Genomic DNA, 24,029 nt, shown 5'->3' with positions numbered 1-24,029 from the left:
GAATATGAGAATAAGATTACCTTTCTCTCGATGTCTGTTTCTTAGTTTTGTGAGCTTGGCAAAACTTCCCTGCGCCTTGAAGAAATGAGTACTCTTGTGGCTGGCCTTACATGAAAATTACAAGGATTAGTGCATTTATATTGAACTTCTGGATTCTCTGATTGCAAAGTAGGAAATATTTTTTGCAGCTGTGATACATTAATGTTAGCATGAATCCAGGCACAATTACTGGGCTTAGATTTTTTTCCTGCCCTTTTCCAACTTTCATGAACCCTTTCTGTGTTTCTCAGTTATGAGACTAAGGAAATGGCAGAAAATGTGGCTCCAAGGTATAGCGAAGAGGAAGCTGTGGGACAAGGGCACTGGATGCTCCACGTGGCAACTTTCAAGCAAAACCTGTTTTGTTTTTTTCTGGTCTGAGAAAACTTTCCACAAGACGTGTTTCTCACCAAAACAAGCTGGAGAAACCAGTTGTGTAGGAAGATTATAACAAGTTGTGGTGAAAATGAAGTTCCTTTATTGGAAGTCAAAAGATTAGCTTGAGCAGCCAATCTCTAAGTGGTAGTTCTTCCAGAGTCTGGAAATGGAAGAGACCATAGAAAACCAATACAGTGTTTCTGTGGATGGGAATTAAAGTGTACTAAGGACCCGGCCTTTAAGCAAGACACCCAGGACAAACAAAAAGCAGGGATTAACATCACATAGAAGAGTAGTTGGATTTCTTATGATGTGTGTGCCATTAGCCAAAGAAAAAATGTCTTTTATGCTTACACAATCAGGAAATTATCCCCCAGGATTTTCTGTCTATTTTTTGTTCAGGCAAGTAAGGGAGTAAAAGTTTAACCCGTAATATCTAAATTGTAGCACCATAAAAACTCAAGTAAAAAAGTTAGTCTTTGTTTTTACATGCCTCCAGTGATGCCATTTGGAGGGACTGCTCACATGAGGAGCCAGTATAATGATGAAAAGTGAAGACTCTTGAGCCAGACTGCCTGAGATTGAATCCAGGTTCCACCTCTTCATAGCTGTGTACCTTCAGGCAAGTTTCTAGACCTTTCTGTGTCTCTATTTCCTCATCTTTAAAATGGCAGGATAGCAGGAGCCACCTCAGGTTGTAAGAATTGAAAAGAAGTAATAAATGTAAAACATTAAGTTTTATGTGTTTTATGTGACATACAGAGTAAGCAGTAGGTATGAGTTAGCTATTATTATTTTGATAACTTGGTGGTTAAGAGTGTGGGTTCTGGACTCAGATGGCCTGAAGCTTGACCTTTGATGTGTTACCTAACTTCTCATAGTCTTTACATTTGTCAAATGATTATACCAATGTTACCTACTTTATAGGAACGATGTGACAAGTGACAATGACACTTTATCATTCACACAGTGCCTAGTATATAGCACTCAATAAGTGTTAGCTATTGTAGATTTTTAAAAAATATATCTTTGTTGCCTTTAAAACATACCATTTTTAGCCCTCAAGCAGAAAATTGGAAAATCTGAAGGTGACAACTATAGGAGTTTATCTCTACCCTCTACTGTAGGAAGATCCTTCCCAGATTTTATGTTGGTGCCTAAACAACAGAGTTAATTATTGTCTTTCTGAATTAACTTTCCAGACTACACTGTTCTATAGCCAATCTTGGCAATACATCAGGTTCCAGGAAAGTATGTGAATCATCACAGGATGCTCGACTCTGTTCTTCTGAACTTCATAAAAACATGTGATTCTATTAGCAGATCTCATGAGTCTCCTTCTCTGATATTCTTACTTCCTTTTATCTTCTGCTGGCTCAGCCCTGGTTTCACACCTACCACTCCATGCCTTCTCCCCTCCTGCTACCTTTGGCCCAATCCCAAAAACACATGCAGCCTTTTCTTACCTGGACTCTTTTCCCACCCACTAACTTCTTGCTATCTTTCCTCCTGCTCTCTGCTGTGAGCAGATCCTGTATCTCTGCCTTACTCACTACTGTCGCTCCTATCCAATGGGAGTACGATGGGGAACAAAAAGATAGTCTACCCTTGAGAGTAGAAAAAGGAATGAGAAAAAAAGTCTTTGGATCATACTGTAAACAAACAAACAGATGCAGAACAAATATCAAAAACACTGAACTTTTACCCCAGTTATTGCTCAGGGCTCTGCTGAGAAAGGTCAAGAAGAGGCAGGAAAAGGGATAGGTTACTATTTATTATAGCATAAGGACTTTTATTTTATTTTTAAAAATATTTTATTTATTTATTCATGAGAGAGAGAGAGAGAGGCAGAGACACAGGCAGAGGGAGAAGCAGGCTCTATGCAGGGATCCTGGTGTGGGACTCCATCCCAGGTCTCCAGGATCACACCCCAGGGCTGAAGGCGGTGCTAAATCACTGGGTCACCAGGGCTGCCCCATAAGGGCTTTTAAATGTTCCTCAGCCTTCAAGAAGCCTGGCCATGTAATGAACAATTAATATGACTCAAGTTCTGTAATCAATGCTTTTACTGCATTCATTTATTTAATCTTCACCAAATCTACAAGGTAATGATTATCACGCTCGTTTTCAGATGAGAGAATTTAAGCTCAGAGAGGTTAAGTAAGTTGTCCAAGATCACCCAGCTAGGTGATGAAGCTAGGTAGGATCAGAACCACAGTTCTGCCAGATTGCAAGTCTGTTGCTCTCAGTCATCCAACTAACCTGCTTTACTATGGTAAATCTCTCCAAGTCTGGTCATTGTGATCACCCTGGATTGGAGACAAGGCAAAATGCTTTTATAGAGATAAAAATATATAATGTGTAGGAACATGTAGGGCAATGATGTACAAAGTTAAGGGCTATTATGTTACAGAACCTAAAGTGTTATCAAAATGACTGCTTAAACCCCCAGGCTTGGCCCTTGCCCACCTATCACAATCTGCAGCCATCACCCCTGCTCCCATACCTCTGGTTTTCCTCAGCACCTCCATTGTGTGCTGTGCTCCTTGCTACCTCAGGGCTTTTGCACATTGTATTCACTCTGCCTGGAACGCTCTTCCCTGCTTCTCTCACCCACCTTGACCTAACCAATTACTATTCCCCCTCCTAGTACACACAAATGAACCTCACTTCTTTACAAAAGCCCTTAATAACCACCCCATTCCCCACTAGGTTAAACCCCATAGAACCCTGCACTTTTTCTTCATATGTCTATACAACTCTAATTAATTTAAGCAATGTATCTTCTCACTAAATGGCATGTCTCAGGAGAAGACCACACTCTGATTGGTGAAGCACTCCTAGGAGCTCTATAAATATCTATTAAGTGGGTGAATAACCAGTGATAAGTAAATGGGGTGAGGGAAAGCAAAAAAAAATGTGCCAATTGATTAAACTCCTTAGGGAGAATAATTCATTCAGTTCACTCAACATATATTAGAAGAATGCCTACTATATACCAGGCTCTGTTCCAGATGTTTAATCTGGGATTATGGAAATGAGACGTGGCAATATTATGGCAAGGACTGACAACATGAATATCCTGTAAGAGTTGGGGAGAAGGTGACAGTTCAATGCCTACTCCCAGCACAAGGCAGTGAGAAAGGCAGATCTCCTTCCCCACGAAGAAAGTGAGGCTTCCATAAGTGAAGACTGTAGAGTATCTGAAATCTTCAGTTAGGAATGAAACAGCTATAAAGGAAAGAATGCGAGGGAAAGAGATCAGTAAGTTGATGTCCATGTTTAGTCTTGGCCTCTGATTCTCACTCAGTACTCCTTAGGGAAACTGTCTGTTCTTAGGTCTTCTACTAGCTTGTCTCTGTAACTCTCCTTGTTTATATCTCCCACTCCAACTACTCACTCAACTGCTGCCTCTACCTGACCTGGGTTCTGTACCTTTGTCTGTCCTAGTCATTGAAATCTGGTTGTCTTTGTTTCAATGATCCATTAATCTGGTCTCATACTCTTGGATTGCACTGGAAATGGGATACAATGTATGCATTCCTTTCTCTTCCTTTGACCTATTGGCTCTGAGCCAAAGCTGGCCTGTGTAGATACTTACCATCTGAGGAAACTTAACCCCTGTTTTCCAGTCCTACACCCAGACTCATGTCCAACCTTCTCTTGGCCTTACTCCTTAGAGTAAAACCTTATACTGTTGCTGCCTTTATTTCCTCCTACATAAGAGACAGGTCTTTGGGTTCCCACCACCAGTTTTGGTTCAACATAACCTAAAACAGAATTTACCTCCATATGCTTCATTCTTTCTGTACTTTGGTCGGGTTGCAGATGTAAAACTTATTGCAGCATATTTGCCTGCCGCATTAAATTATGAAATCTCTGAAGACAGCAAATGTCCTTAATTATCTCTATGTTCCAAAATTTAGCTCAGGCCCTGGAAAATAAAAGAAGACCTTTAATAAATGATGTTTCAAAATTAATTGGAAATTGTCACTCTTCCAGAAAAGCTGCAGTTAGCCTGCACCATCAGGAAGGTTCACACTATTTCCACTTCTTGTGCATAGGACCACTGGCTGCCAGAGGGCATCAGGGCTAGGATAGCATTGTCATCTTCAGATTATTTGGGGGAAGGTTCCATGGTCAGTTGATAGAGTCAGGGCCATGGCCTCTTTGCTTGTAGAGAACTTCCTAGATACCAACATGCACAAAAGTTCATCTATTGATTTTCACAACTTCCCCGCCCCCTCCAGCCTGCTAAAGATAAAGATAAAGTCTGTGTTTGTTTTTTCAGTGTTGCATTTTCTGTCTCTTCCAAAAGAGGTAGTATTCTGGGTGGCTGAGAGAGAAGCTAGGTTCTTCTCTAGAATAATGGACACCCAGGGGAAGGAGGACTCAGAAATCACAGAGATCTGTGTTGAGAGAGAGTGAACTTGGCGTGGGGGGGAGGTCATGTTGCAGAGAGAGCTCTGCAGCTGCTAAAAGGTGAAAAGGAATTGGGAGAGAGTAGAGAAGAGTGAATGAGCCTCTCTGGTGTTCTTTAAGAAAAGCAAATAAAAGATTTGACCTGGGAAAAATCTTTTTCTGTATTTTTCATTGGTCTTTCCCTTTCCTGGCATATGGGAACTTCTCAATAAATACTTATTGAATTAATTCCCTAAATATTCCTTAAATATTAGAACTGTGTCTTCAACAAATGATGATGCCCAGACTGTAGGCCCTGTATTCATACCAGTCAGGGTAGTACAAGTCTGGGAGCACAGTCCTTTGACACCATGAATCTTGTATGGTGGGGTGTTACAGAGGAACAGGGAAACATAGACCAACCCAACCCCAACTTCACAGTGAAATGACCATACTTTGATGTGCAGTGATAGTTCAGGACCAAGGACAGCATCCATTGGCCGCTCCCCCTCACATTTTAGTGCTGCTACTCCCATGCTTGTGTGTGATTCAACATCCTGGGCCCCTTATCTCTCTATCACACCTACTCTGCAACCCTCCCATCTGGAACCAATCCAACTACTGCCTTTGCCATTTCTAGATGTGGACTACCAAATACTGCCAGAGAGAAGTGACAAAACTGAGCCCTCAGATGACACACAAATTTGCGGTCTCTTGTATTAGCTTTACCAATAAGTCTTAAATGTTATCATCACTCTACTCGATACCCCACAATGTCTATTTCAACCTACATCACTCTAGGCCCTCACTTTTGCCTGCTCTTTCAGTTATAGTGTGTGATTCTGCCTCATGCTTCCATAGGAAAAGGAAGTTACAAGGCAAGAATTTCTTTAACTCTTTACATTCTGTTTTGCCAGCCCTCAAAAGAAAAGGTGTCCTATGGCCTTCTCAAAACAAATTACCCTACCTTTGCTTTTGATTTTTCTCCCCATCCTTCCAGGTCCTCTAGGACCAGATGGTGTTCCATCAGCTATCCTCCCCCCTCCTCTGGTTCTCTCTGGATCCTCCCCACAATACTGATTGGTGTTCCTAGACAAACTGTGAGAGTCCATCATAGTTATGTAGATTTGAGCACCCTTTTCCAGGCCTACTGAATCAGAGTCTTCAGTGGGGTAGGGGGCTGGAATCTATATTTGTAGCAGGTATTCATGGGTTGGGAAGCCTTCCTTCTTTTATTCTTGTGGCCCCCAAATCATCCTCCACTTAGGAGCCAGAAAGACCTTTCTGAAGTGCAAATTTACTCACATCATTCCCTGTAAAAAGCACTTTAGCAGTTTTTTTTTGTTTTGTTTTATTTTGATTTGTTTTGTTTTGTTTTAACAAGTCAGGGTCAAGGGAGGATGCACATAGCACACTCAAAATGGGTAATTTGAAGACTTTATTGAAAGTCATATTTTAAAGGTATGGCAGAGAGAGGGACCTAAATGAGGGCTGAGCAGGACCCCAGGGCTAATAACAGGAACCCTGAATGCGTAAGGGGAGGGAGTGGTTACTTATTTAGGGAGAGAGAGCTGCCTTACTTGAGCTGCATTTAGTGGAAAGGTGCATCCAACCTACAGCAGTGAATTCAGCATCCCTCTGAATTCTTGCCAGCATTCCCCATTGGATGAGGCAAAGAGCCAGTGGCACACTCTATATTTGTCAACTTCAGGGCATAGAACATGGTGGAGAAGGGAAAAGAGTAGGATTTGGGAAAGTAGGAGAGATAGGTGGGGTACATAAATAGAAGTTACCTATCATGTATTTCTAGCTAGTGCTAGGAACTAAACCTTCATGGGTATATAGTGTCTATCAGGCTGTCCCTTCCTGCCTCCTGTCCTTCCCAGTAACCACTGTAGGTTTCTGGGGCTCTGGAGCAGTCTTAGGCTACTCCTTTGCTCATGTATCTATCTGCTCATATTACCTACTTTGCCTAGAATGCCCACTCTATTCTTATCCACCTAACATCTGCCACACTTTCTGCAAAACTAACCTGAATGGCACCATCTTTATGAAGACTTCCTTTACCCTCCTCAACAAGTAGAATTGGCCACATTCCTTTTTGCTTCCATAATACCTCACACTTATTCCATCATCATAATAATAGTTAACATGTAGGGAGTGCTTACTATATGCTAAGTACTGAGAAGTTTGCATGTGTTAACTGATTAAATCCTCATAAAAATTTAGTATCCCCATTTTACAGACAAGTAAACTGAGACACAGAGTGGTTAAGTAAAATTGCACTAGACTACCTAGCTAATAATTCACAAATCCAGGATTTGAAACCAGGGAAACTGGCTCTAACTACTAATCACTCTGCCATAGAAACCCACAGCACCAGTACCATATGACTTGCATTAATTTATTTACATGTCTGTCTTCCTTTACTAAACTATTAACTTACCAAGGATAGGATGGTGTTTTATATATTTTTTTCTTCACTTCCCCCCGCCTTCTCCCAGTACTTAGCATAGAACTTGGCAAATAGGAGTTACTTAATAGATGATGAATGGAAGGAATGAGTGAAGGGTGAAGGAAGAGAAATCTTTTGCAAACATTTTCTCTTTACAGTTGAAAAGACTGCAACTCAGGGAAGCTAAATAACTTTCACTGGCATAGCCCATGCTATAATGTCAATCCAGTTCTGCTTGATGATAAAGTCCATGCCCCCCACCCACTATCAGGTTACTTCCAAGAGGAATACAAAACTTTAATGCGATACAATTGTTCCCAAAGAAAAACATGGCAAACCACTTAGCATTTTATGGATCTAGCATAACTCAGATAACTCAAAGGAGATTGGGTGCCATTTGAGGTCAAGACCCAAAGCAAAAATTACTCAGGAAAAATAAATTAGTGCTGGAGGGGTGGTAATGGAGGTATGGGACAGGGAGAAAGTTCTAAGTCAGAATTCAAGGTACTATCCAAAGAGTTGTAATTTAAGAACCATAGTTCTGGAACTGGAGGACAGGCATCTGACCCCATTGTACCTCTTTTTGAAGCCACAACTTGAATAAACAGAAAATAGCTATGATTTAAGGAATGTGCCTTCCAAGGAATGGGGAAGGATTTGATCAAAGTCAATTCTATAGGATGGCTATCTGGGGACTCTAATTCTATAAGGAGTTACTAAAATATCACTAGAATATATTGGAATTAGCATGCCACTTTTCTCAGCTTTTCCATAGTCAACTCCTAAAATGATTAGGGAAAGAGGAATTTGTCTTTTCCCATGCAAGTCTCTTTCCATCAAATAAAAACTGTTTTGAAGCATGCGCACCAGTGCTGGCCACTCTTCAAAAAGTGAGCAGATAAGGCATCTGGGTGGGCCCAGTCAATTAAACATCCAATTCTTGGTTTTGGCTCAGGTCATGACCTCAGGGTTGTGAGATTGAGTCCCACATCAGGCTCCATGCTCAGCTCAAGGTCTGTTTGAGATTCTCTCCCTCTCCCTCTGTCCCTCCCCCTGCTCATATGAGCACTCTTTTCTCTCTTTCAAATAAAATAAATAAATAAAATCTTTTTTAAAAAAGTGAGCAGAGTGTAACTGCTGCCATTGGCATCAGCATCAATCCAGACAATGGCCAGCTGTCATCAGCAGGTGCCACCGACCAATTCTAAAACTGAATAATGCATGATGTAATACTTATCTAAATTATAAAGAGTTAAGATTCCTGGTTTCAAAAAAATACTTGCCAGAAAGTAATACATCCTTCTTTTAAGCATAAAGAATGAGATGCACATTTTCTTAATAGAAGATCAGCTTTGTCCTTGGTCTAACAAGTAAATTTTGAGCAAACATGTTAAGAACATCAATGTTAGGACTATCCATATGTCTGAGACTCCTCCTCTGTACCCACACCCTCTGTCAATAGCCTCACCCTAAAAAGGAAGAGCTGGTTACCCTCCCTTCCCCAGGAACAATGATCCTCCAGCCCAGGCCAGGTTGTTCTCCTTCTAGTCTCTCAATTTGCTCCTTCTCTTTCTTCTCTTTATCTTAGTCCAGGCTCTGATTGCCCAATTACTGGGTCAGTTGCTTCTGTTTTCATTTTCTCATATAATGAGGGTTAAATTAATGTCATCTGATGTCATTAGGTGGCGCTCGTCGTGGAGTTTCCCCAGAAGCGACCACTCCAGACTCAGAAGCATTGGTTGGCGATGTGGAGGTTTACTGAGTAGAGGGTTTACATCACTTTCCCCTCAGCAACAACTCCGACTTCCCCTCTGGCATCTCCAACTGCAAAGGTGATGCCAGGAGTTCTTTTTCTCCTCCCTGCCCCTTATCTCCCACCCCAGAGAGCATCCAGCTCTCCATACTCATGTCTTCATCCTTTCCTACCCAACTTCCCACTTCAGGCTTTGGGCATTTTCTTGAAGTGTAACCCACTGGCCCCAAGCAGATTATTACATTTATCTTTTTTTTTTTTAAAGATTTTATTTGTTTCTTCATGAACGAACAGAAAGAGAGGCAGAGACATAGGCAGAGGGAGGAGCAGGCTCCCTGCAGTGAGCCCGATGCAGGACTTGATCCTGGGATCCCAGAATCACGACCTGAGCCAAAGACAGATGCTCAACCACTGAACCACCTAGGAGTCCCTACATTTATATATATTTTTTTAAGATTTTATTTATGTATTCATGAGAGACAGAGAGAGAGAGAGAGAAAGAGAGGCAGAGACACAGGCAGAGGGAGAAGCAGGCTCCATGCAGGGAGCCTGACATGGGACCCGATCCAGGATCTCCAGGATCAGACTCTGGGCTGAAGGTGGCGCTAAACCGCTGAGCCACCTGAGCTGCCCTGCATTTACCTATAAATGAACATTCTGGCAAATACATTTTTCCCCATGTCATTATTTAGATTTTTATAGGCTAGCTCAGGATACTAATCAAATTTATATACCTTTTCATAGGTGAACAGGTTCTGAATTCCAAGTAACTGACTTACAAACTTGTAACTGGTATAACTACAATCATATGGAGCTAGTGAAGGCTAAAAATCATCAGGAATGGTTTCACGGAAAGTGAGTCTTAAGTTAAATTTTGAGGGATATGCAAGAGTTCAGAAAGGGAGATGTTTCAGATGAGGAAGTGAAGAAACAGAAGCAGAACTCATAGGGGAGAGCAAAGAGGAGAAGAGAGGAGCAAACATGTTGAGAGAGTTTTACCTAATAGTTTAAATAAACAGACTCCAATGGAATGATTTGTTTCTCCTCCTCTCAACTTTCTTTGATTTTAAGTTAGGGATGATAATGCTGGGCAGACATGTTGCTGTTTACACACCACATCCAGGGCAGACCTTACTAGTCACCATGACACTTTGTGGGGGAGAAGTCCAGATAAGGCCTAAAATTCCTTCATGATGAAACATCCAAACACTTCTACCAGTTGATTAGAATTGGCATGCAAAAAAAAAAAAAAAAAAAAAAAGAATTGGCATGCAGTATGAAATTCATTTTGCTATTCGTGGCCTGCATTTAATGACTTTTATCTCTAAATCGAAATGTATTATGACTAATTTATTTAAAAATCTAAATATCTATTTATAACAACTTTAATATAATTGTTCAAATTATAGGATACTGTTTATCTGGGATATAAATTTCATAGTGATACACCAAAGCCCTTTTAACTGATGCCTGAATCCATTTGCTTTTAGAAAAGAACATCAGTCTAGTTACTGATGTTAATAGTTACTGTTCTCAGATTTCAGTTTTGCTTTGATCCATTTCCCAGAACGTGGTACTAATTTTCTTAAGAATAATTTTATAATACCAAGTGGAACAGCTTTATTGATAAATTTTAATTCTCTCATCAAATAGATCACTTATGCCTGGACAATACAGCTCTCACATGTTTTCCACAAAGACAGTAGGATTTTAAGTGTCTGGGCTTCTGTGAATTCCCTTCATTGCTTACCTTTTTCTCTCTCTCCTGCCATTTAATTCTTATCTTCCAAGAACTGGCTCAAGTATTATCTTCCTGTGATATCTTTCTTAAATCTCCATATCCACCATCAGACTTAGTGTCCCTCTTCTCTGCTCCATAGCATTTTGTATTTGCACCATTACCAGAATGGCTAGTTAGCCGGGGACATGCCCACCTCTCCAGCTGGGCAGGGAGCTTTCTGAGGGCAGCTGAGTACCTCACCTCCTCATCACCCAACACAGTGTAGGGGCCAGATGCATTCTTTATTTTTGGTTACAGTAAGACATCATTTAAAAATACTAGGCTAGTAGAGGCACCAGGGTGGCTCAGTCAGTTAAGTACATGACTCTTGATCTCAGCTCAGGTCCTGGTCTCAGGCTTTTGGATTCATGTCCTTCTAGCCTAGGAGAATTTTCATTTTGTTTGAAGGTATCAAAGTTTGTGCTGTTTTACCTGAGAAAGCAAAATTGACATAAAATTAGAAGACAAATACATATATGTGGACTTCAGGAGTCTTGGAAGACTGAGTAGTTTTTCTAGTGACTAAACTGCTGGCATTCTGTTTTTTACAATAAAAGTGCCATGGGGTGAAAGCATTGGTGTTGGTGTCTATCTCAAGCTGAGCCTACCTTTGTTTGAGTGAAGGGGAATGTATTTGGATCATATGACTGGAAACATGCGTGTCATGAGACAAATATGTGGGCATTTCTAACAGGACAACAGATGATATCCTCTTCCTGAGTACAATGGGAAAAGCAGGGAGTGTGGGGAGGCCTGCATCATGACCTGGATGAGAGAGTACATTCAGAATGTGTCTTGATGTTCAAAGTTCCCTTCCTCTTGAGCATTACCCTTTGCCTCAGTTTTCCATGTGAGAAATGGGTGGAAGTCAGTGGAATTATTGTGTAATAAAAATAGTGTTTACTTCCTATGAGTCAAGGACTGTGCTGAATACATGAGCTCATGTAGTCCTAACAACAGCCCTATACAGTGGTAACATTAGGATTCCCCCTTCACTGGAGAGAAAATGGCAGCTTGGCAGCCCAGTGACTCGCTCAAGGTCAGCTGCAAGAAAGTGGGAAACTCGGTGGCTTGAATCCAGGTCTTCCTAACTTTATATAAAGCCTTTCCTTTTACTTCTATGCTAAGCTGCCTCTGTGGGAAATCTGGAGAGTTTCATAAAAGAGCTCTACATAGAATGGGTCAGGGAATCCTTATTAGAGTGTTCAGTGGGAAGTTAATGAAGACAATGTTCTCTATTTTCTTGAGAGAGCTTCCAGCTGTTTTGAAACTGTACAGTGCTTGATTTGATCAATAATGTGATCTTTTGAATCCATTTGAGTTAATATTACTGCCAGGTGATTTCTGAGACTTTGGTCCGTTGCAGTAGGAGTTCAGAGAACAAAGGTCTCTGTTAGGACTGGAGGGGGTCGGTGCAAATTGAGTTGTGGCTGCCTCTCCTCAACAGGGTCTTGCTGTCTTCTTTCCTGCCAGTAGGTGGAAACAGAACTGAATCTTCCAGCCCTTGTTCTTCCAGCTGAATCCCAGCAGGATTCCTTTAATTTCTGCCTCAAAAGAACCGCAGGAAAAAAAAAAAAAAAAAAAGCCCTCAGGAGAAGTTCGGAGTGTGCAGTTAGGGGGTGGCATTCTGCAGTCAAACTGGAGTATTTCCAGCATGATGGTAAGATAATGGGTTGAGCCTCTTCCAAGGCCAGGTGCTGGAAGCAACTGCTGGCAATCTTGGGTGTCCTGTGAGCACTGCTGGACATCCCACTTCAAGTAGGGTTTTTTCCCCCTGTCCCAGCCACATACCCTTTTCTAAGGCTTTTGTTCCAAGTTTTAAACCTTTGTACTTACTCTCAATTTGTGTATCATCTTTTTTTTTTAAACCACATTTCTGAAATAAAAACTTACCATAAGTGCATAAATGAACAAATAAAAGGCAAAAGTCTGGGATGCGTGGGCAGCTCAGTGACTGAGCATCTGCTTTTGGCTCAGGTTGTGGTTCTGGAGTCCTGGGATCAAGTCCCGCATTGGACTCTCTACAAGGGGGCTGCTTCTCCCTCTGCTTATGTCTCTGCCTTTCTCCATGTCTCTCATGAAAAAATAAATTAAAAATCTTTAAAAAAGAGGTGGGGGGAATCTCCCACTCATGGTCCCCCTCACCTCCTCAAAGTATTCACTAACTGTTTGTGGCATAGCTACCCAGACATTTTTCTGTATGTCTACTATGATAGATCCTCATTTATATAAAACCAGAATCATGTAATAAGCATTATTCTGTATCTTGCCTTTGCCATCCATGGCGTACGGCTCTCCATGCATGTGATTATCTGAAGAATAGTGGTTCTCAGTTGGGGCAATTTTGCACACACACCCCTCCCCGTATACATCACACCTACTTGGCAATGACTAGAGGCATTTTTGGTTGTTACAACTGAGGGTAGAGGGAGGTGCTCCTGGCATCTAGTGAGTAGAGCTCAGAGATGCTGATAAACATCCAGTGATGCACAGGGCAGCCCCTCACTACAAAGATTGATCCAGCCCCCCATGTCGATACTACTGGGTTTGAAGAAGCCCTTCTCTCTCTCTCTCTCTCTCTCTCTCTTTTAAGATTTTATTTATCCATTCATGAGAGACACAGAGAGAGAGAGAGAAGCAGAGACACAGGCAGAGGGACAAGCAAGCTTCATGCAGGAAGCCCAATACAGTCCTCCCAGGACTCCAGGATCACCCCTTGAGTCAAAGGCATATGCTCAACCACTGAGCCACCCAGGTGTCCTGAAGAAGCCCTTCTCTAGAGAGCCTCACTCTTTATAGTGGTGCACAGTATAGTTGGTGCACAGTATTCTATGGTGTGGATTTCCCATTCTCTGCTAATCAGTCTTCCTAGGAGCAGTTCCCTAAGGCTGTTTCCAACCCTTTGCTCTTAAAATGTCCTAGCAAATGTTGTTAACATCTTTGTGCACTGTGAGATTTTGGGGTTTTTTTCTTTTTTTTTCATTTCATTTGTTTTTATTGAAGTTCGATTTGCCAACATATAGTGTAACACCCAGTGCTCATCCCATCAAGATTTTGTTTCTACAAGATAAAGACACAAAAGTAAAATGTCTGAGTATGGGAACTTTATTTTAAAAGTAAAAGATCTAAAACCAAAAACTTGTTTCTTAAGTTCCTAGCAAGCTCATTTGGTGGCAAAACCTGACTTGAACTGGCATGAGGCTAATTACAGTCTTTATTTATTCTATTTAATGGGAATATTCAGATGCTTTGTGATTATGGAATGCTGCCTCTGTCTCTGATAGGAATGTTAGAGTAGAAGTACCTCATTGATTTTTTTTTAATCTTAAAAAAGATTGAATCCCGAAGTTTTCTAAACTTTCTGATATTGTAGTGATGTGCTGCCTTTAGACCCTATAATCCTCATGAGCAGATAGTGATGATTTTGATGGTTTTGTATTCAGCATCTAAAACCTCCTTTTAATGGTAATTTGGTTGTACCAAGAAGAGCTGCATGTATTCAGGTCATAATTAATGCCAGTGCCTTGTGGTTCTTAGCCCATCAGAAAACAGCAAGCATGACCTTGAGAAGCAGTTTTTGCCTTGATATTTATGAGTATATTTATAATATTTTCAATAACTACAACAATTGCTTATTGTGGTTCATGCTTAAAAAACATTACTAGGGGGCACCTGTGGGGCTCAGTGGTTGAGCATCTGCCCTTGGCTTAGGTTGTGGTTCTGGGATCCTGGGATTGAGTCCCACCTCGGGCTTCCTGTGGGGTGTCTGCTTCTCCCTCTGCCTGTGTCTCTGCCTCTCTCTCTCTCTGTGTCTCTCAAGAATAAGTAAATTAAAAAACAAAACAAAACATTACCAAGTCTGACTTTTACCATGGTGTCCCTAAGAGGTGTGTTTTTAGCTTTCTTTATACTTGAGGGAATGGGCTTCGGCAGTTGATGACTTAGGCAAAGTAACATATATGGCAAAAAGAAGCAGAACCCAAGCTTGCAATAGTGTGTGCTGCATCCCTCCCCAGTGTTAGTCCAATTCATTTTCCCCTGTGTGGAGCAGAATTTTAGTATTTCTACATGGATGGCCATTAAAATTTTCTGAGAAAAAAAAAATAGTTTCAAGTTCCCTTTTCTCTCAAGGAAGTTGCACTTGGACTTGAGGGCAAATAGGTGAATGTCACTTGAGTCTAATGGATATTTTCATCACAATGTTAAGAGAAAGTCATTGGAGCAAATCTGAGGTCACACACTCTCCCTCCAGAGGACTCCAGTATCGAGCGAGCGTTGTTTGAAATGAGAAAATGCTAATGTCTTCCCTGGAGTCTGGATTTGAGATGATATTAGGGGAAAGCTTTCAGTTTTATTTCTCTTGGTTTAATCCCAAGAAGATGTCACTTTCCATTATGAAAATTGCAGGTGTAAAATATATTATCTTTTGTTCTCTATAGCAGAGCCAATTCAAGAACCCTCTGGAGAAATTCCTGCCCCAGGCCAATTGGAATTTCTGACTCTTGAATCTTTTGTGTGTGACCAGCTTCAGCTAAGGTAGCATCCAAGAAGGATGCTCCTAGATTTTTTTTTTTTTTCCTAACTGCCTCTGACATAATCCACTTTGCTGCCTTCTAGCTCTAGGAGTTCCTCCAAAACTCAGTGTGCAGGAAACGTTCCCATTCCTCAGCAGATCCCCGTTCCTCAATGCACGTTTCCCAGGGTGTCCTCTGCAGTTCAACCTACTGACTTGTTTTCAAATTTATCATTTATTTTACATCAGTGAAAGGCAGTATCACGGTATGAACTCTATGCAGACCAGTTAAGTTCTCCTGTTAATCCTTTTCCTGCCCAGCTTTTATTATTGCTTTTAGATGTCTTTCAACTTTTTACACCTGATTCTTCACCCTGGGTGATTTCTCTCTGGTTCTTTGATTCTTGAGAAAGATCAAAGTGCCCATCCTCACAGCACCCCAGAACCTTTAATAGAGGTTTCTATATATTCTGCACTAACACCCACATAGCCCTAGGCTTCTTTCTGCCTCAGGGCCTTTGCACATGTTGGTTTCTCTGCCTAGGATGCACAATTCTACCTACTACCTCATTGTATCTGGTGGTTAATTTCAGTTCATGTCCTCAGAGAAGGCTTTCTAAAATCATATCTCTTCCCCTTGCCAAGACCAGACATTACTTTGATTATCTCATAAGTCTGTCTCTACCATAAGACTGGACATGGTATTAGGCCAGAGACCAGGCAAAATACTCCAGTACAATAAATATTTGTGCAATGAGTGGATAAGCAAGGCCTGTACTGCTCTGTGTTACCAGAGAAGTAGGTCCTGTGCTTTTAGACTTTATTTTCTAGACCAGCATTTTCTCTAAAATGTGCATCTTTCTGGGCAGCCCGGGTGGCCCAGCAATTTAGCACCACCTTCAGCCCAGCACCAGATCCTGGAATCCCGAGATCGAGTTCCATATCGGGGAACTGCATGGAGCCTGCTTCTCCCTCTGCCTGTGTCTCTGCCTCTCTCTCTCTCTCTCTGTGTGTCTCTCATGAGTAAATAAATAAAATCTTTTAAAAAATAAAATAAAATGTGCGTCTTTCTTCTAGTCACTCACCTGTCCTTTCTGCTGCCCCCACCTGCCAGCCTTTGCACTATCCCTCTCCAAGGCATCCTAGCTCCCATCTGGACCTAGTCAGCATGTTCAAAAACTGGCTTATTTAGGCATTTTTCTATTATGTCATTCTTCCTCAATGTCAGCAGTTATTGTTTTAGATATAGTTTGTTTGCTTATGCTCACTTATTACTGTTATTTCAAGCATATAGGAAAGCACAGAGAAGTTTATGACAAATAGTCATGTATCTACTGCCTAGAGTTGCAAATCCTGTTTGCCTCAGATTTTTTAAAGAAATGAAATGTTAAAGGGACCTATTTTCTATCTTCCTTCCTCAGAGATAACCACTATGGGGACAATTGTCAGACTAGTCCCTGGAAAATCTTGAAGTGAAAGAAAATAGAAAATTTGACATTTTAGCTAGCCTTATGGATGGGAAATACTATCTCACTCTTGTTTTCATTTATATTTTTCTGATTACTGGTAAGGTTGAACATTTTTCAGTTTATTGGCTACTTGGGTTGCTTCTTTAAATTGTCTATTTATATCTTTTGCCATTTTTGTGTTTGGTTGTCTTTTTCTCATTGATTTGTAAAGTTCCCTGTGTAGTTGGATTATTCTTTTGCTTTATATGTGTTGCAAATACCTTCTTCTAGTCCATAACTTTTATTTCTTTTGTATCTGTTCAAAATATCATGTGTTGTATAGAAATTTTAGATTTGAATGCAATCCAATTAACATTTTCCTCTTTGATTTCTGTTTTTTGTATTTGTATTATATTCCCTGCCCTGTGTTTATAAAGATATTCTCAAAATGTCTTTAAATGTTTCACTTTTCATGTTTTGAATTTTCATTCATCTGGAATTTATTTTTGTTATTAAGTAGAAATCGAGTTGATTTTTTTTTTTTTGAGTTAATTTCTACCAAGCTGCTACATACAGTTGGGTGTATTTTTAACTTTGCCATCTTTATAGTTCCTCTTTGTTTTTCTTGTCTTATCACACTGCCTAGGACTTTCAGTGCAGTATTAAATTGATGTGTCCTCAGCCCTATACTACATCTCATTTAATTTGATTACTGTAATAGTCAGTAATGCAGGTGTTATTTCAACTTTATAGATGAAGGTACCAAAACTTGGAGAGGATGAATAACCTTCCCAGAATCACACAGCTAGTCAGTAAATAAGTAACAGAGTCAGTATTCAATTCCAACTCTGAGTGACTACAAAGTTGAACTGCTTATACTGCCTCTTGTCACAAATGACTTGAGGAAAAGATATTCCTTCTACCTTGTCTACTCTTGCCTGGATTCTCTATGTATAATGAGGAAAGGAGATTTTATTGAAGTCATGCCAGAAAAGCACTTCCAGTGTGTCTGAACAAAACCCATAGACTTTGTTTAATTTAGACCTGCCAAAAGCAGATTAAAGAACCTTGTAAGTATGGAACAGGTCTTATTCCAGATGGTGTAAGCATTCACGCAGGTTTAAAAAAAAAAAAAAAAAAGTCCTATGTTGGTGGAACTTTAGAAAGGAGAAGTAGATCTTCATAGTAAGTTAACATTCTTGGAAATATTAACAAGTAACTGGAATTTCCTTCCTTCCTTTCTCCCTTTCTTCCTCTTTTCCTCCTTTTCTTCCTTCCCTCCCAGCCTCTATCCATAAAAGATTTGAGGCATCCTGCACATATCTGCCCAAAGCAAAATAAAATAATAGGATGAGAAAAACAGGAAAAAAGGAAAAGTAAATATGGCAAAATTAATATTTGCTTTAGCGTCATTTGCAAGAGTTTGGCCACAACACAGACCTGAGCATCCTGGCAACTGAAGCAAAGAAAATCTGTCCAACTATACAATTCATAGTGAGCATGGGATCAAAATAGAATGGTTGCTAAGGACATACATAGCATTTCCTACTTCTGCCATCGTCTCATACAGGGACCCTGTATGAAGATGTCGGCAATGCTTACCAGCATCTTCTCAGGAAGCACACATCACCTGTACCCAGTTCCTCTACTCAACCCCAAGCTCTTGAGGGAACAAGCACCATATCTGTTTTATCCTTCATCATATACCAGAGCTCAGCACAGAGCCTGATGCATAGTAGGTGCTCAGGGTATATTTTTTGAACGAATGAGTATGTTTTGTAACATCCGTCAGTAAAAGCCAATAGCTGGATATAAGGTCAATATGCAGAGATCAATTATATTTCTTTACACTAACAATGAACAAATTCAAAATGAAATTAAGAAAAACATTCCTTTTATAATATCATCAAAAAGAATAAAATGCTTAGGAATAAATTTAACGAAAGTTTTGAGACTTGTACTCTGAGAACTATAGAACATCATTGAAAAGACATTGGAGCAAATTTATTTATTTATTTACTTTTTGGAGCAAATTTATTAAAAGCAATTTTAGGGGAAGTAGAAATACTGATATTTTAAGTATGTGGCTTTCCAATGATTTGATTTGATCAAAGACTGTAATATAAAATTTTAGTAGAAATATCTAGGCCAAACATACTTTTGGCAATTCTTTCTGATCATTACTTTTTGCATCCAAGCTCCTGGTAAGAAGGAACAGCAGAGAATCGGGATTTTTCATTCTTGGTTAAGAATCTGAAGGGTAAATATTACATGTTGCCAAGAAAGGGTATTGCTAGAAACTTAGATGAATCTATAATATACCATAATTACTTTGTGAGTTGGGAAAGGGTATATTAGGTAGAAAAAAATCAGGATGTATGTGGAAAATGGGAAATTGCCTCAAATGATTAGCAGCATCTAATAGGACCCTTTTATTAATTACTGAATTCAGCCATTAATCTGTATTCTGATACCTGCCTTAAAAATGTGTCTGTTGGGATCCCTGGGTGGCGCAGCGGTTTGGTGCCTGCCTTTGGCCCAGGGCGCGATCCTGGAGATCCGGGATCGAATCCCACGTCGGGCTCCCGGTGCATGGAGCCTGCTTCTCCCTCTGCCTATGTCTCTGCCTCTCTCTCTCTCTCTCACTGTGTGCCTATCATAAATAATTAAAAATAAAAAAAAATGTGTCTGTTGTCGTTAGCGGATTTTTATTGAGCCCACTATGAGTGCCTAACATTTTTGCAAACAGCTTCACTGATATTCTCTCATGTAAGGCCCTTAGCTCTATAAAAGAGGCACTGCTTTGACTTTCTCCTTTTACAGAAGAGGACCCTGGGGCCTAGAGAAGTTAAGCCACTTGTCTAGGGTCACACAGGAGATGTGACCGTGTCAAGAACAGCAGCCTGCCCCCGGGAGCCACGCTGCCTGTGCACTCAACCTTCTTGCTATGTTGCTCCCACTTATTTCCAGCCCAATGAGGGCAAACACTGGTTTCCTGTGATTGGCCAAGAGTGATGTTCCCTGTTAGCTATGGTATGTTGGATGGTCTCTGGGGGCCTTGTTTTGATTTTGTCCTCAGGACACCACAGTTAAAGAATCGCCCCAATTTTAAGATCATCTTTCCAGAGAATCTCCTAGAACTTTAGGATAAGTAGCTACAGTTTGTACAGCCTTTGCCAAGTGCTAGACTCAGAAACATTACTGCTCAGACAGGAGCCTTGACATGAGCACAGTTGCCAGGCTTACTTCCTGCTTCACAGGATTCTCATTCTGCAAAGGTAACAGAGTTTGTAGTGAAGACGCTGGACTCTGAAGTCAACCAGTCCAGTTCAGATCCTGATTGAATATGGAACCTTCTTCATACTGGTCTTGGAAAGAATAACTAGGCCTATCACTTAGGGCACTTCACATGCCTTGGGGCACTTAGAAAGCTTTTAAGAATGGTAGCAGCTAAACACACCACCTTTGGGGTAGGGAGTGCATTCTGACAACAGGCAGACACAGCTGGCAGTTCAGAGCTCACAGCAGCTTTGTGCGGCGGATGGCAAAGGCTGCTTGGACACTTGCCAGCCCCGACTTTGAAAATTTAAACATTTTCAAGATTATTTTTAACCAAACTTAAAGAACAGGGATTCCCACAGTGTGAAGGAGGCTGCCTCAGCTTTGCCATTTCCCACAGGGAAAGAGACCAAGGGAAACTTCTTTTTTGTTGGGGGAAGAGAGGAGGGAGAGGTGAGAGTACAGGGTGGAGGATGAGCACTGAAGTGGGAGCACCAAGCCTGGGTCCTCAGCCAGCGACCCCTGGAGCTCCTGGCACTCTTTCCGCCTCCATAAAACCAGGGAGCTGGACTACGGGCCCTCCTGATGCTGACATTCTGTGAAACCATAAACGCTTCCTTGGAGCTGCAGTTTAACATGGGCCCTCAGCTTTTATGGAGGAGCTATGTAAGTCTGGGCCCTTGCAAAAATGTCTCTGTATCTTGTATGCAAGTCCCAGGGAAGGGATTGTCCTTCATATTACCCAGTGCCCTATATCGCAGCTTATAAATTCCTCTCAAAATTTGGAGCCAGGAAAAAGTTTGCTTCTCAGCTTGAACCCTTACTTTTTTTTTTTTTGGATTGGATGACATCTGTGCTGTCCCCTCCATTTGTTTCTCTTCTTACTTCCTTTGCCAAGAGGCTCAAGAGCTAAATACAGTGGTCAACAATAGTGGCTTCTCTCAGACAACTTGGAGCTTGAAATCTTTCTCAGAGCTGAATATTATTGTTGCTTGACTTTATGTACCATAATACAGAAACCACACCAAATCCTTCTGTGGCACTCAACAGGGCATGAATCATTGACACAGAATGACGTAGTGACTAGATGCAGAAATACACAAATGCTGTCCCCCCACTATCAGTAGCTTCTTTTGTCACCCTCTTTCACAACTCCCAGTGAGTGTGAAACAATAACAACACGTGTGAGGTCTGGACCTGGCACTAAGTCTTATATGTATTTTCTCATTCAACAAACTTGTGTTTGGGGGTATTATTACATTCTTTATTTAAAAGTGTGGAAAGTCAGATACCAGAAGGTTAAGTAGCTGGACAAAGTCTCAAGTGAATGAGTTAATGAAAGACCGCTCCTTTCTGTCACTGCTAGTGGACAGGCAGGCCCATTAGATCCAAGGAATTCCTTTGGCCCTGGGAGTCTGAGTGGGAGAGAGGCTTTGGCCCATCTGGTGTTGGCTTGTTTATGTGGGTAATTAGTAAGCCAAGCACAAGCAAACAAAAACCAGGAATAAACATGAGGTTGGGAAGGGGAGAAATGATGACCACCGAAGACAAGGGAAACGTCTGGATTCTGACTCTCCTAAGATCAATCCTGAACTCCCATTGAGCCTATTTGTTTGAGGAACCCTGTGGAGTCTCAGAGATGTTGGCTCATCTCTTTTGGAATGTGTATGGAGTCAGGCTGTGGTTGGGGAATGGTTCCTGGGATGTCCCACATTCCCTCATACTTGGATTTACTAGGAGTCCAGCTTGGCTGTGGGGCACAAACTCTGCCCACCCCTAACAGAGTTGTGGAAACATTTCCCAGTATTGCCTGACCTCCAGAGCTGGCACTAATGGAGGAACCTGTCAGCCCATTCAGCCACAAGCCCTAAACTGATCCTGCATGGTGGCATCTTTAGTGCCTGTCCTCACTCCTCTCCCCACTGAATACAAGACTGGCCATGAGTAGGGACAGGATGGGAAGTTGTCATGGCCAGGCTGAGCACCCAGGGCTTGGCCTCGTAGACAGACTGGGTAAGTATAGCCTTACTTTGGCCTTTGGACTCAGCTGGGAATATGTCCACAGTCAGTATGCAGATATCCAGGTATGACCAAATAATAACACAACTTTTAACATTTCACATTCAAAAGTATCTCGCATTCAGCTAAAAATATCTGTTAAAGCATTCCCCTGTGCCAAGCTTCATTCCATGTGCTGGGGGCACAGTACCAAGCAAGGTAATCTGGGCATGCTGATAGGGAGCTCACTGCAAATGATTATGCAGCCTGTTGCCCCTGGTACAGTCAAGTGCTGTGCTTGGGAAGCCTTGTCTTTTGGAATCACTTTGGTTGACTCTCCCTTTAATCTGGAGATGGTATCATTGCTCAAAACATTTTTGGAACTGCCCTTTAGGAATCGCCTTCAGGGCTAGTCTGGGCCACACAGGAAAATCCATCTCACTATTTTATAGCCACACCTAGCTGTGACCAAAAATGGTTTTGCCCAGCTTAATGACCCACTTTATTCCCCAGACTTGGCTCTGATTGACTTGCCTGTGAGCCAAAATTACATCCACCCTCCTAGGATGGATATTTACCACCATTGAATATATTAGTAGTAATTTGGATACTTTTGAAATAATTTCTCACTTGCCCAAACTCCCATCACCCTTGGTGGCTCTGTAGTAACACTTAGCCCAGGCTCCCTTTTGGTAGAATAACCTCGTTCTGCTTCCACTTGCCCTACCAGGTGGGGAGCCTTTGGAAAACAGGACCATATAGTTACACTCTCTGCAGTGCCAAACATGGAACAGATATTCAAAAATGTGTATTTATTAAAATGGGATGGACAGGCTCTAAAGGACGTTTCCAAAGAGGTGTTCCAGAATTTCTCTGAGTGACAAGACTATCATTGGGAGAATAGGTATTGTAGTGTAGTATATGGAGCTCTAGAATCTTTCGGGCCTGGCTCCAATCCCTACTCACCCCCTTAGCCAGCTGTGTGGCTGGCCCCATAAGGCATTCATTCCCCTGAGCTTTCATTTCTGCATCTGCAGAATAGGGATGATAATACTGCCTCATAGAGACTTTTATAGGGCAAGTGACAATATTCACATAGTGTCCTTAGCACGGTGCCTATTGCATAGTACACTAACTCAATAAATGGGAATGATATTGTTATTACTATTGTTATTAGTATGTCTATGGTGGCAGTGGTGATGGTGATGGTTAGTGAAGCTGGCAGGAGCAATAGGCTGATGGTTAAGGAGCACACCACACAAATCTGGTACCACTACTTACCAGTTCACCACCACCTCATTCCTCTGTGTTTGGGGGTTCCTTCATCTGTAGAATGGGAACAATAATAGTATCTACCTTGCAGGATTGTTATGAGGGCTCAGTGAGTAAGGTGTTAGCACAATGCCTAGCACATAATAAATACTTTGTAAGTTTCACATTGTGATCAATAATACATCCAAAACCAAATGGTCTGCCTCTAGCATCCCCACCAGTCTCAAGCCAGGCAGTGAGCAGTTATGAAACCTTAGTTGATCTCTCCCCCAAGCAAGTGCCTTTCCCCTCTTCCCTCTCCTCAAACCTTCTCACATCTTCCCATTCCATCTGTTTCAGGGACTGTAAGATCCTAAAGTAATCAATAGCAGTTGTCTGTTGGGAAAGGTATTGGGAACCCTTAGGCTTTCTTATTCATCAAAAGTTATAGGAAGAAAAATGGACTTCCGGCTTAAAACAACACTTTTCCTGGGAGTTACCTTTACTTTGGAGGCATCTGCACCTTTAGGAGCCTCTCATACCTGTAGCACGGCAGGCTCCCACATCCCTGGATTGGTGCCTTCCAATTACCCTCTTGATACTAGGGTTTTTGCATACAGATTCACTTTGGGTTCTGTTTGCTACCTTTTATTCTCTTGACTAAAACGATGGGTAATTGAGAAGTTCTGAATATCTTTTTGGAAAATATACTCTTGATGAGACCAGAACAATCC

At 41.3% G+C, this 24,029-nt stretch overlaps 1 protein-coding gene across 5 annotated transcripts in view; it reads left to right on the top strand.

Moving 5' to 3' along the window:
- Window positions 1-24,029, top strand: part of PLCE1 (phospholipase C epsilon 1) — a 309,225-nt gene that overhangs the window by 78,432 nt on the left and 206,764 nt on the right. The window lies entirely within an intron of this gene.

This window comes from Vulpes lagopus, chromosome 2, assembly GCF_018345385.1.
Source record: "Vulpes lagopus strain Blue_001 chromosome 2, ASM1834538v1, whole genome shotgun sequence".
Lineage (NCBI taxonomy): Eukaryota > Metazoa > Chordata > Mammalia > Carnivora > Canidae > Vulpes > Vulpes lagopus.
This window is presented reverse-complemented; position numbering and strand designations above follow the sequence as displayed.